Here is a 16,331-nt window from a genome sequence, read left to right as displayed (position 1 = left end):
TATTCTATACATGCCATAAAATAATTCAAAACATAACAAGAACAAGCGGTGGATAGTGATAGTGTGACTAGTTCTTGACGATCCCCGAGCCTGTAGCTTCAAAATGAGATCTATAAAACAGAGGAAACAAAGTAAGCGAGTAAGCATTACAATGCTTAGTAAGTTTTAAGCAGTGTCAACAGATAACAATCAAATTATAACATAGTTGTTCGTATTTTATTTCACTCTTCCTTGACATACCATCCCTTTACCGAATATGCATCTCATCATATACAATAGGCGATAAACTTTCACATAAAAGTGAGCTCATGTGACATAGATATATTGTATAATTTCGCATAACCTCTCATACTGATCCGATGTCACATAATCATAGGAATAGTCTCATAGATTGCTCACGTATGCATCACATAACTACCTTATGATTTAGTTCAAGTCAAGCTCACATATAAACTTGGAGTACATACCTGTTTAACCTTTCGCATTGAATATATTTATAAGCAATTCTTATTACGAGTCTTATAGCTTTAACCTCTACTCGGATTATCGGCGAGACCTTTAGCTCAGATGAAATCTCCACACGAAGTTATTGGGTCTTACCCGGACAAAATCTCCACACGTAGTCATCGGGTCTTACTCGGACATAATCTCCACACGTAGTCATCGGGTCTTACCCGGAATATATCTCCAAGTTTCATGTACATTTAATCACATGTTACAACATTCACATCGACTGTCACATTTGTAATTCATTTGCCTCATCAATATCTAATAATACACACCTTTCACATTTGGTCATTCGGCCACAATATAACACATCTCCTACATATTTCACACTAGCCATTCGGCTTTACCACATGTACATATCTCATACATATTTCACACTAGCCATTCGGCTTTACCACGTATACATATCTCATACATAGTTCACAGTAGCCATTCGGCTTTACCACGTATACATATCTCATACATATTTCACACTAGCCATTCGGCTTTACCACGTATACATATCTCATACATATTTCACACTAGCCATTCGGCTTTACCACATATACATATCTCATATATATTTCACACTAGCCATTCGGCTTTACCACATATACATATCTCATACATATTTCACACTAGCCATTCGGCTTTACCACATATACATATCTCATACATATTTCACACTAGCCATTCGGCTTTACCACATATACATATCTCATACATATATTTCACACTAGCCATTCGGCTTTACCACATATACATATCTCATACATATTTCACACTAGCCATTCGGCTTTACCACATATACATATCACATACATATTTCACACTAGCCATTCGCTTTACCACATATACATATCTCATACATATTTCACACTAGCCATTCGGCTTTACCACATATACATATCTCATACATATATTTCACACTAGCCATTCGGCTTTACCACAAATACATATCTCATACATATATTTCACATTAGCCATTCGGCTTTACCACAAATACATATCTCATATATATATTTCACATTAGCCATTCGGCTTTACCACATATACATATCTCATACATATTTCACATTAGCCATTCGGCTTTACCACATATACATATATTTATCTTGTGCATCAATTTCAGCAATAGCTTATAAGCAACTCAAATAGTTTCATCAATGTTTACAACAAATTCACATATTCACTACAAGCTGTTTTCCTGAGCAATAGTCACTAAATTATTTATAACTGGAGCTAAAAAACTCAAAACCAATTGCCGTTAATTTTCCCTGAATATAGACTCATGTATCTTCCATCCATAAAATTTTTAGAATTTTAGGTTTGGCCAATCAATACCAGATTTTTCTTAAATTTTCCCCTGTTTCACTGTTTGACTAATCTGACCACTCTTCACTATGAATCAAATTTCTCATTGTACAGAATTCAAAATATGTTATATTTGATTTAATTTGAAACTAGACTCATTAAGGTGTCTAAGCATATAAATTTTATCTTATAACCATTTTTTTACAAATTATAATGATTTTCTAAAAACAGAACAGGGGATTTCGAAGTCATTCTGACACTGTCTCACACAACTTTAAATATCTCTTTATAGGAAATTTATTTGCTTACACGGTCTCTTTTATAAGAAACTAGACTAATTAATCTTTGATTACATGTTTTATTCAGCCTATAATTCCACACCAACAATTTATAGTGATTTTCTAAAATCACGTTTCTGCTGCTGTCCTAAGCAAATTATTACAATTTGCTCTTAAATTTCCAAGTCCAAACACTTATGAACTTACCATTTGAGTTTAAGGCATATCATGGCCACATCATATCTTATTAAATCAACTCATTATGTCCTATTATGATTGAATTTACTCAACGTTTAATCACTTAAAACTTACCTCGAAGTGGTCGACGACTAGATATCCACGGCTATTCGTTTACTTTCTCTTTTCCCCTATCCGACTTTGATCCTCTTTGCTCTTAAGCTTAAGTAAAACAATAGATTTGCTTAAGTACTTAACTAATATTATTCACTTGACAATCACATTTGGCAATCACATATCATTTAATCTATATCTAAAACAATAGATTTCAATATGTATCATATTTAATAAAACATGCCATGACTCGATTTCATGCTTATTTAATTTATATCTAATTCACATTCACAAGCAAGGAGTCACTTAATTTATCATGCTTCCTTATACATGAATTTAATCATATTGCGAATGTCCTTATGTGTACATGGTACATACATAAGGCATATATATATATATATACCTATATATGACCATTACAATTTAAACATTTAATTTTAATCGGCAAGCTTTATTTCAACTATTTAAGGTGCAAACCAATTATGTTATTCATTAACATTTCAGTCATATTAAATCTTTGATTAACCAATTTAACACATACCAAAATCCAATCATACATCTAACCTTTATCTCAATACTAAACCGAGTTACAAGATTATACATTATACTAAGCATATCATTAAACATACCTATTCAATTTAGCTAATTTCATAGCCGATTAATCACCTTACCCACATTACTCAATGCCGAATATCAACCCAACATCACAAGCATAATCACCATGAAACTTACCTTAATACACATATATGCATGTTCACAGTCATCACATTGGCCATTATAAGCAAAACAACCATTCAAAGCTCACTTCAATTATTTAACAAATAAAACTAATGTTTAATACTATCTCCCAATTTGGTATGAGTTACCGAATGAAATTAAACTCCTAATTCATGCACTAAAATCACATTCGGCACAAGCAAACTTCATTTCAATTATGCCACTCTTAAACTTATCCATAATACCCTAAGTTCATTTAGTAGCTAGGCAACAATTATACAAAAACAACAAGCATTTAACAACAATGTACTTAACCAATTTCTTTAGCATACATTCGGCAATATATATATATATTAATGACTAAAACACTTAGGCCAATTTCTAAAACATCCACAAATCTTCATGCTTACATGCCATAACCGTATGGTTCTTATCACACTTGGACCACAAAATGCATAAATTTCACAAATTCTAATTACTATCATAAGCTCAATTTCGGCTAACACTCAATTAAATACTTACAATTTAGCACTAATTTAGCATTTCAACATAACCGATTGTCATTAAGCAATTAAGCCACAAACATTTAATTTTACCAAGCTCAACTCATCTATAATCAACCCTCAATACACTAAAGCATCAAAAACAACATCAAAGAAATACAAACATCCATGACCAAATGTCATCTTCATAACTTTACAAAAACATTTGCCATGAGCTAGCTTCTATACTTGATGACCACTCCAAATATACAAAGATTTTCAATGAAAGAGCATTAACATACCTTAATATTAACCTAAGATGACCGAATGCTTCCCTCCCTTCTTCCTCTTTTCATTTCGGCCAAGAAGAACCGATTTCTCCTTTCCTTTTTCTCACCCTTTCATTCTTCTTTTCTTTTATTATCCTTATTATTTCTTTTATTTATTTCCTTTCTTTTACATAAAATAATAACCATTTAATTAAGATTTACGACATATTTTAATATATGTACCATCATGGCCGGCCACTATGTATAAAAAAAAAGGAGTATTTGACATGCAAAACCATTGTTTTCACTACATGCTTTAATAGATCCTTATAGATTAACCTATCACATTTCAAAAGTGTCACACATAAGTCCTATTAACTAAATTCACATGCAATCGACTAAATCGAAGCTTAAATGTAACACCCCAAACCCGAGATCGTCACCGGATTTGAACACGTGGTGTTACCGGGCTCACTTCCCTTATTTCTCTCTTTGTAATATTGATTACTGTTCCAGGCAGGCTAGCTAACTGCATCACTGTCGCCTTAAAAATCATATCTCGAGTTTCAAAACTCGGAAACTGATTCCGTAAATTTTCCCTGAATTTAGACTCATATGTATATCCATGGATTTATTTCTAGAATTTTTGGTTGGCCCAATTGGTACAGTTTATTAGTTAAATTCGCCCATGTTACAGGGGTCGACTACACTGACCTTCGCGCATTACGACCTGAATATCTTCTCGTACAGAGCTTCAATGCTCATGCCGTTTGTTTCTAATGAAACTAGACTCAAAGGGGAATCTGCACATATAAGGCACGACTTCTAATTACTTCTGGATAATTTATGGTAAATTTTCAAAGTCGAGACAGGGGACCCTGAAACCGTTCTGGCCCTGTCTCACGAGAACTTTAATATCTCTCAGTATACTGCTCATATGGTCGTTTCGTTTTGTCCATATAAAAATAGATTCATCAAGGTTCAATTTCATAATTTATTCACTATTTAATTCTACTTCTACTATTTTTAGTGATTTTTCAATCTCATCTCACTGCTGCTGCCCGCAACAGTTACTGCAGTAGACTATGCCAATTTCGTGAATCTTTCCTTGGCCTTACTAATCATCCATCATACATGACACGAATTATGGCCACCTTATCAAAATTAAAATTTCTAAGACTCGTGGCTATAGGTTCTAGCATCCCACTCGGCGACCACATAGGCCATTTTCACATGGCTGAAAGTTTACAACCCACAATTCAACAAAACATAATAGCCTATACATGCCAAATGTTCTCCTAGTTCAACTACGAAGACAATACCAAAAGGTTTCCAGCCGGTGTGATGACTTCAACGACGGTTCCGAGCACGCAACAATACGAGTCCAAGAGACCTAAAATGGGTGACAAGAAAACACCGAGTGAGTTTATAACTCAGTAAGTCATAAGCATTCATCAACCATCCATTAATAAAATTTTCGCAACATCAAACAATAAACGAGGCTAGGTACTTCATCCATATCGAAACTATACCATAATTCCTCGGACCTTTCGGTTCAATCTCATACCAAGTCATACATCCACATTTCATATTTTATACAATAAGATATTTGAGGCATTTTTACACACCAACTCATTCACACCACAATCATACAATTGCAATCATCACATAGATTTAAAGCTTACCAAGCTCAACCCCGAGCATGAACGTATTGCCTAATCGTCATGAGCTCAAGGTACTTACCCGATCCGCTGTCCGGGATTAACTCGATAATGTTGCACACTCAGTGCCAATTGTAACGCAAGAGCATATAGTGAATCCGCACACTTAGTGCTATATATTTTCAGCTCGCACACTTAGTGCTATATAATTTTCAGCTCGCACACTTAGTGCTATATGTTTTCAGTTCGCACACTTAGTGCTGTACAATTTTAAACCCGCATGTTAGTGCCAATCTTGTCACCGTGTCCATTTATACCCGCACACTTAGTGCCGAGACCAATACCCTATGCATGTTGCTGCCTTTATACATTCAACCATGGCATCATTCCATACACATACATTTTCATTTACACATCAACTCATTTAAACACAATTGCGTATATATTATGGTCATTTACCTCAACACCAAATATATGCTTAATGACTTACCTCGGATGTTGTCGAACGTCTTCAACGGCTATTCAATTACTTTTTCTTTCCCCTTATCCAACTTCGATCCTTTAAGCTCTTGAGCTTGTTTAAGAACAATTGAATTCATTTAATTCCAATTCAAATAGACGATTTAATATAACACATGTATATTATAAGGTTGAGGTACATATGACTTATTGGTTAACTATCAAACACCATACGCATATATACATATATTCTCTAGTCATGCACAACCCAACATCTTACTTGGGCATTAACAACTTTATAGATATATGCATATCTATGTTAAGGCCGAATATATATATTTAACACATTCTACAATTATGGTTATTTATAATGACTAACACCGTTTTATCTCAAGTCATACTCATAAACACATCCATCCAAATACATTCGTACTTAAACATTATTCGGACTTAACACTCATATCACATTTATAAAACTACAAGCTGAATATACCTATACTTACATTACTTAAACATCAACCCTCAATTTCTTTGACAAAGCACATTCCCGGAAATGATAAGACAATATAACAGCCTTTAATCCAACTTATAATTCATTTACATCACATTCCAAGCATTCACTCTATTCTATCACTTAAAATACAAACATTACTCAATAACTTCCTAGTTCAAATTAAGCAATTACACATACACACACAAGCGATTTTTTTCCTACCACCCAAACCACCTATATGAACATTTAACTAACTCATACTTCACCCATCCACAATTACTCATTCAAACATGAAGAAGGTAATCAAATTTCTTCACTATCAACCATGGCCGAATGCTTCATTCACCACCCAAAACCAAAATTTTAGCATGGGCTAATTGAAGAACTTAGTAAATAACTTAAGCTAAAATCCCAAAATCTAACAAGAATTACTAACCTTGTTTTTGAGCTTAAGATGACCGAATGCCATATCCCCCTTCCTTCTTTAACTTTCGGCTCCTAAGGTAGAAGATGAACACCAATATTTTTTTTTTTCAATATCCTTTCTTCTATTCGGCCAAGGCACCCAAGGATGAGCAACAAATTTTCTTCCCCTTTTTTTTCTTTGTTTCTCACGGCAAAAGAGCATCCACACCAATTTTTTTTTCATCATTTTCTTTTTTTTTTTTCCATTTCTTTATTCTCCCTTACATCATGCACTAGGCCAACATGTCTAGGACATGTTTTCCTTGCCCATCACCTAGTCATGGCGGCCACTCACCTTAGGAAAAGGGGTTATTTGACATGCAAGGACAACCCTTTTCCCACATGTATTAATAGGCCACCTTACATTTGCCTAGCACATTTCTAAATTTTCTCACATAAGTCCTAATCACTAAAATTCCCTATAATTAAGCAAAATTCAATAAAGAAATTATCACACATGCATATTCACATATTTAGACAGTAACTATCATACTCAAATAATTTAGTGACTCGGTTTAGCGGTCCCGAAACCGGTTTCCGACTAGGGTCACTTTAGGGCTGTCACAATATCAAAACAAGAATTAAGAACACATAATTAAGAACAAGTTAAATATTTATCATACGAGTCAGAAAATAATAACAAGATTCGTCTTAGGTTTCATTCCCCTTAGGTATTTATGGGTTTTAGTTCATAACTAAATAAGAAAACATCTCATAAGAATAAAGAATACAAAACATAAAGGAAACCCAAAACTCCTGAAGGGAAATTAAGCAAAAATCTTCAGTCTTGATGATGAATCCGGCTTCTGAGATGGATCAATCGGCTTCCTTAGAGTAATTCATTACTTTAAAACTTTCACACATTCATATTCACATATTTTAGACAATATATATCATATTCAAATACTTCGGTGACTCGGTTTAGCGGTCCCGAAACCGCTTCCCGACTAGGGTCAATTTAGGGCTATCACAACTCTCCCCCACTTTAAGAAATTTTCGTCCCCGAAAATCTTACTAGCGACTACGTTAGGATAACGTCCTCTTGTTTTAAAACAAATACATAACATCAACTCAGATATTCATAACCCACATTTTCATTCATATATATATATATATATATATCTAAGCTGTAACATGGGCGAAAGTATACATGTTCTTAAACATCCTAATGAATATCCTTTATAACATTATCATATCTAAATATTCAGCTTAACTTATTTCCAAGAGAAGATCAACTTCCATGTACCTGAACATTTAGTTCATTCAATACATCCAATCATATTTAAAGTTACCCGTATATAGTCGAATAGGCATAAAGCTTAACACAAGTGATGCCAGTGTACTAAACACGGTCTTACACACTATCACAAATCAATGCCGTCGTCCTAGACGAGATCTTACATGAAACGAAATCCGCACACACAGTGCCCACTAACCGATCTCACACACATAGTGCCCGGTTAAAGAATTCGCACACACAGTGCCTCAATTCATTCACACACATAGTGCCTATATTCATTCGTCATTACACATTGAAATAACTTAACCAAGTCTATAAAACTTCATATAAGTATACTTTAAACGTATCCTTTTGTTTAACTTTGAATTCATATAGTAATGAACACTTAAAATTTGCTCGAATCACCGGCATTAAGCCTGCTAGGCATGAAGGCCTGATTACACATCACCGGCACGAATGCCCCTCAGGACTTAGCCCGGATGTAACACCAGCACGAATGCTCTTCGGGACTTAGCCTGGATGTAACACCAGCACGAATGCTCTTCGGGACTTAGCCCGGATACATCACTTGTAACACCCCGTTCCTGATACCGTCACCGGAGTCGGACACGAGGGGTTCTCAGACCAACTCTCATGTGTCACACAGACTATTTTTAACACTTCCAGACAAGCTGGCAAACTGCCTCACTGTCACTTTAAAAAACATATCTTGAGTTCCAGAACTCGAAAACCCGTTCCATAAATTTTCCCCGAATTTAAACTCATATATCCATCCTTGGATTTATTTCTAGAATTTTTGGTCGGGCCAATTGGTACAGTTTATTAGTTAAAGTCACCCCTGTTTCAGGGTTCGACTACACTGACCTTTCCGCATTACGACCTGGATATCTTCTCGTACAGAGCTTCAATGCTCATGCCGTTTGTTTCTAACGAAATTAGACTCAAAGGGGAATCTATACATATAAGGCATGACTTCTAATTGTTTCTGGATAATTTATGGTAAATTTTCAAAGTCGAAACAGAGGATCCAAAAACCTTTCTGGCCCTGTCTCATGAAATCTTGAATATCTCTTAAATTACAGCTCATATGGTCGTTTCGTTTCGTCCATATGAAAATAGACCCATCAAGCTTCGATTAAATAATTTTTTTAGCATTTAATTCCACTTCTACTATTTTTATGATTTTTCGATCTCACATCACTGCTGCTGTCCGTAATAGCATTCTGCGATGAGACTATGCCAATTTCATGAATCTTTCCTTGGCCTTACTAATCATCCATCATACATGACACAAATTATGGCCACCTTATCAAAATTAAGGTTTCTAAGACTCGTGGCTATAGGTTTTAGCATCCCACTCAACCGACCACATAGGCCATTTTCACATGGCTTAAAGTTTACAACCCAAAATTTCAACAAAACAAAATAGCCTATACATGACAAATGTTCTCCTAGATCGACTAAGAAGACAATACCAAAGATTGCTCACGGTGTGATGACTTCGTGATTCCCGAGCACACAAAAGGAGACGAGTCCAAGAGACCTAAAATGGGTGACAAGAAAACACCGAGTGAGTTTATAACTCGATGAAGTCATAAGCACTTCATAATTATCCATAAGCAAAATTCATCACAAAGTGAATCAATGAAACGAGGCTAAGTGTTTCATCCATACCGAACTATACCATAGTTCCTTAGACCTTCGGTTCAATCTCATACATTCACATTTCATATACTAATCAATAGGATATTTAAGGCATTTTATACATCATCTCATTTTCGCTACAATCATGCAAATAATGAAATTTCATCTATTCCACAATACCTTATTTACGTGACCGCAATTGTAATCATCACATAGGTACAAAACATACCAAGCTCAACCTTGAGCGTGAACATAGAGCCTATTCGCCATGAGCTCAAGGTACTTATTCTTTCCGCTGTCCATGATCAACTCGATAAAGTCACAACCTCCATGTGAATAATCGATCGGAGATATACACATTATGTTCGCACACATAGTGCTTAATAATCTATTTCGCACACTTAGTGCCATGTGATTTAAGCTCGCACACATAGTGCCATACAATTTAAGTTCGCACACTTAGTGCCATATATTTCAAGCTTGCACACTTAGTGCCAATCTTGTCACCGCCCACTTATTGCCCGCACACTTAGTGCCGAGACCAATCACTCTACACATTTCACTACCTTTTACATTCAATAATGTCATTATTCCATACACATACATATCATCTCATCAAACACAATTGCATAGATATTAAGTTCATTTAAGTCAATACCAAATATATGCTTAATGACTTACTTGTATTGGGTAGAACGGTTCCCACTCGGCTACTCGATTGCTTTCTCCTTTCCTTTATCCAATTGTGTCCCTCTAAGCTCTTGAGCTAATTCAACAAATTTAACTTATTAAAGTCTCACTTGCTAGCTTATGGCCGAATACACATATCATTAGCCCAATATCAAATAACTAAACACTTTAGTCAATTCTCTTTAACTATGCACACATTCGGGACTTTCATTCATCACTCTACCAAGCATGTGATGTTTAAACACAACCAACTCACATTCGGCCCTAGCTCATAACAAGGTAGCCGATTATCTAAGTCAAGAATAGGCATCAATATGCTTGCCTCTAACCGAATGCATGCACAACAAATTCCCCTCATGTGGCCGAATATGCATGTCCATGTTGAGGCCAATTATATACTTCAAAACTGAAACATCATCATATGTAAATGTACACCTTGAGATAGTCTATATGCCATACCAATGCATCATGTGCAAACATATATATATATATATATATATATATGTACAAGAGCCGAATCTAAAGTTGATCATAACCACATATAAACATATATCCAAAACACAAATTTTACCTATCATGCAATAAGCATAAATCATGCTTATGAACACACCATGGCGAATACATCACAACCATACCCTTTCAAATTTCGGTCATGGTTAAACAAAGAACTCAATGTCTTACTCAAGAATGCTAAAAAGAAAATTCAAGAGTAGTCAATCCACCATCACATGCATCATTAACAAGCTTCACATTTAGCATGCAATGGCTTTAACACAACATCAACCTTGGCCGAATACCATTCCCATGACATAGCAAAGATTTGAACCATGGGCTAATATGAACATCAAGCTAGCAACTAAAACATGCATGAATCTCATGGCACAACCTCAAACATACCTTAATTTAGACACAAGTATGGCCAAACCTCCTCCTAATCCTCTTGCAAACCAAACATGAAGCAAAACTCCTTCCTTCTTAGAATTTTCAGCCCAAAGAAATGAGAATGGATGAACAAAATTTTTTTCTTTTCTTTCTCTCAACTCACGGCAAAGGGGGACACTCACCTATTCTCTTTTTTCTTCCATTTCTTTATTACCTATACTCCTTATTTTATTTTTTCTACCATACACCATTGTCACAACATGTTTCATGACATGTTTTGCCCATCCTCCTTTGTCATGGCGGCCACTTCATGTTAGGGGGAATTGACATGCAAGTCCCTCTTTTGAGTACATGCACTATTAAGCCACTTTACATATGCCTAGCACATTTCTAATTTTTTTCACATAAGTCCTACGTACTCCATTCACATGCAATAGACTAAATCGAAGCTTAAAAATTTTCGCACATTCATATTCACATATTCTAGACAATAAATATTACGTTCAAACATTTCGGTGACTCGGTTTAGTGGTCCCGAAACCACTTCCCGACTAGGGTCAATTTTGGGCTATCACAACTCTCCCCCACTTAAGAAATTTTCGTCCCCGAAAATCTTACCGATAAATAGGTTTGGGTATCGCTCTTTCTTAGAGTTCTCGGGTTCCCAAGTAGCTTCTTCTATCCTGTGTTTGAGCCATAACACTTTCACTAGCGGAACCCGCTTGTTTCGCAACTCTTTCACTTCACGTGCTAGGATACGAATCGGTTCTTCCTCATAGCTCATATTGGCTTGAATTTCAACCTCTGATGGACTAATTACGTGTGATGGATCAGATCTATAACGTTGAAGCATTGAAACATGAAAGACGTCGTGAATCTTTCTTAGTTCAGGGGGCAAAATCAATCGATACGCAACTGGACCGACTCGTTCGGATACTTCATATGGCCCGATGAACCTCGGACTCAATTTGCCTTTACGGCCAAATCTGAGTATCTTTTTCCAAGGCGAAACTTTAAGAAACACTTTATCTCCCACCTGATACTCAATGTCTTTTCGTTTCAGATCCGCGTACGACTTCTGACGATCGGAAGCAGCTTTCAAACTTTCACGGATTACTCGAACTTTTTGCTCGGCATCCTTAACCAAATCAACCCCGAAGATTTTACCTTCACTAAGTTCAGTCCAGAATAATGGGGTACGGCATTTACGACCGTATAAAGCCTCGTAAGGCGCCATCTTAATACTTGATTGAAAACTATTATTGTAAGCGAGTTCAATCAAAGGTAAATACCGTTCCCATGAACCACTAAACTCAAGGATGCAACATCTCAACATATCCCCGAGTATTTGAATTATCCGTTCGGATTGACTATCGGTTTGGGGATGAAAAGCAGTGCTAAAATGCAGCTTGGTACCCAAAGCCTCTTGCAATTTCTTCCAAAATCGCGATGTAAATCTTGGGTCTCTATCCGACACGATAGAAGTAGGTACCCCATGCAATCGAACAATTTGGGAGACGTATAATTCTGCCAATTTATCAAGCGAAAAATCCGTGCGTACGGGGATAAAGTCAACCGACTTAGTCAATCTATCCACAACAACCCAAACCGCATCTTTCTTACTTGCCGACACTGGCAACCCAGATACAAAATCCATCGTCACTCGATCCCATTTCCATTCAGGTATCATGATTGGCTGAAGTAATCCCGATGGCACTTGATGTTCCGCTTTCACTTGTTGACATATCAGACACCTTGAAACAAATTCAGAAATGTCTCGTTTCATACCGGGCCACCAAAATTGGCGTTTCAGGTCATTGTACATTTTAGTACTACCCGGGTGGACTGACATTCGACTACTGTGAGCCTCGTCCAGAATCTTCGAAACAAGTCCCGAATCCCTTGGAATACATAATCGACCCTTGAACGTCAAGCAATCATTGTCGTCAATCTGAAATTCCGATTCCTTATTCAAAACACATTCGACTCGTTTAGCGACCAATTCAGCGTCGACCTTCTGAGATTCAAGTATTTGATGAATCAATAACGGTTTGGCCTCTAATTCGACTACTAGCACCTCATCGGGTGAAACGGATAGGTGAGCATCCATCGCTCTCAAAGCAAACAGTGCTTTGCGACTTAAAGCATCGGCCACCACGTTGGCCTTTCTCGGGTGATAATCAATGATGAGTTCATAGTCTTTCAACAACTCAAGCCAACGTCTTTGTCGCAGATTTAAATCTCTTTGAGTCATCAAATATTTAAGACTCTTGTGGTCCGAATAAATATGACACCTTTCTCCAAACAAGTAATGCCGCCATATTTTCAAGGCAAACACTATGGCTGCTAGTTCAAGGTCTTGGGTCGGATAGTTTCTCTCATGCGGCTTTAGTTGTCTCGACGCGTAAGCCACAACTTGACCTTCTTGCATCAACACACAACCTAACCTGAGCAAGGATGCGTCATCAAAATGACAAACTCTTTACGGACTCATACTGTACTAATCTTGGGGCCTCGGTTAAACAGGTTTTTAGTCGATCGAAACTTTCTTGACAGCGTTCCTACCACTCGAACTTAACATCTTTTTGGAGTAGTTTCCTCATCGGTGCAGCTATCATCGAAAAACCTTTCACAAATCGTCGATAGTATCCGGCAAGCCCCAAAAGCTCCTAACTTCGGTAACATTCCTTGGAGGTTTCCAATCGACTATGGCCGAAATTTTGTTCGGGTCCACCCTGACACCCGATGCGGACACCACGTGCCCCAAAAAGCTAACCTCTCTCAACCAAAATTCACATTTACTGAACTTTGCGTATAACTGCTTATCTCGTAAAATTTGCAACACTAGCCTCAGGTGTTCAAGATGTTCGATTTCATCTCGGAATAGACCAAAATGTCATCGATAAATGCAACTACTGAACCGATCCAAGTATGGCTGAAAATTCTATTCATTAAATCCATAAATACCGTAGGGCATTAGTGAGCCCAAACGGCATCACTAAGAATTCAGAGTGACCGTACCTCGTTCTAAAAGCGTTTTGGGTATGTCCGATTCTCGAACCCTCAACCGATAGTAACCCGATCTCAAATCTATCTTTGAAAACACTGAGGTTCCCTTTAATTGATCAAACAAATCGTCAATTTGTGGCAATGGATATTTATTCTTTATCGTCACTTTATTCAACTGACGATAGTCGATGCACAATCTCATGGTTCCATCCTTCTTCTTCACAAACAACACTGGTGCACCCCATGGAGAAAAACTCGGTCGAGCGAAACCTCTATCCATCAATTCTTGCAATTGAACCTTCAATTCCTTTAATTCCATTAATGCCATACGATACGGGGCTATTGAGATCGGCGTAGTACCCGTTACAACTTCGATGCCGAATTCTACTTCTCGAACCGGTGGCAATCCCGGTAACTCCTCAGGAAAAACATCTGAATACTCACAAACCACTGGTACCGATTCGAGTTTCCTTTCCGTCTCTTTACTCTCAAACACATACACAAGGTATGTTTCACACCCCTTTTTCACATATCTCCGAGCGGTCATAGAAGATATTATCGTAGGCGCTCCTTTTAAATCAGTAGACTCGACTCGGACCACCTCATTAGTTGCACTCCTCAAATCAATGGTTTTCCTTTTGCAGTTCACCACTGCATCATGTGCGGTCAGCCAATCCATACCAAGAATAACATTGAATTCATCAAATGGTAGAAGCATCAGATCGACCGAAAAACAAGATTCTCGAATTATTAGGGGGCATCTCTTGCACACTTTATCAACGAGTACGTATTGACCCAGAGGGTTTGACACTCGAATTACGAACTCAGTAGACTCAACAGGTAGAGTCTTACTGAATGCTAAGGTTTCACATACATATGAATGAGTAGAGCCAGGGTAAATCAATGCAATCACACTAGTATCAAAGAGAGTAAAAGTACCAGTGATAACGTCAGGGGAGGATGCCTCCTCTCATGCGCGGATGGCATATGCTCTAGCAGGAGCACGGGTCTCGGATCGAACAACCGTATCAGAGGCTCCTCTCTGATTACCACCCCTACCTCCAGAAATCCTCGGGGGCCTACCTCTAGCCGTCGTTCCACTAGGTCTTGCACCTTGCATCTTATTCTTCTCATCTAGCTCGTGCAATCTCTAATGAAGTGGTCTTTCAACCGCATCCATAACAGAGCCTCTGATAATGAGACTTACCCCAACATTCACCTAGGTGTCGTCTTCCACATTGGGGGCATTCAGGTTTCTCTTGACGATTATTTCCCACACTAGCTACCGAAGTAGCTCGGGAGTCCGTCGATGGTCGGGCTCTGATGGAAATTCCCGCAGTCGCCCTTGACTTACTAGTGTCCTTCCTGAACTTCTTTACAGCCGAGAACGGAGCTTTACTTGTCTATCTTTTACGATAATCTCTTGCTTCAAATTCAGCCTTCTTCTTCTCCTTTCCAAGTTCTTCCGCCTTGCAGGCTCGTTCGACTAGTGTTACGAACTCCTTTATCTCCAAAATACCCACTAGTAGCTTTAAATCTTCATTCAATCCTTCTTCAAATCTTTTGCACATAGCAACCTCATCAGCCACACACTCCGAGCATACCGACTAAGTCTTACGAACTCATGTTCAGATTCGACATCTTGTCATACGGCCTTGCTTGAGCTCCAAGAATTCCTTACGCTTCGATCGATGAACTGTTGACTAATATATTTCTTCCAAACTCCGTTTGAAAGAAATCCCAAGTAACTTGTTCCTTTGGGACTATGGAAATTAAGGTCCTCCACCAATAGTAGGCTGAGTCTCGCAACAAGGATATAGCACACTTAAGACATTCATCGAGTGTGCATGACAGTTCATCAAACACTCGAATGGTGTTATCAAGCGAACTTCGGCGCTTTCGGCATCATCAAGAACTATGGCCTTGAACTCCTCGGCCCGCTTCCTAATCA

The sequence above is a fragment of the Gossypium arboreum genome, chromosome 7 (genome assembly GCF_025698485.1).
Source record: "Gossypium arboreum isolate Shixiya-1 chromosome 7, ASM2569848v2, whole genome shotgun sequence".
NCBI lineage: Eukaryota > Viridiplantae > Streptophyta > Magnoliopsida > Malvales > Malvaceae > Gossypium > Gossypium arboreum.
This window is presented reverse-complemented; position numbering follows the sequence as displayed.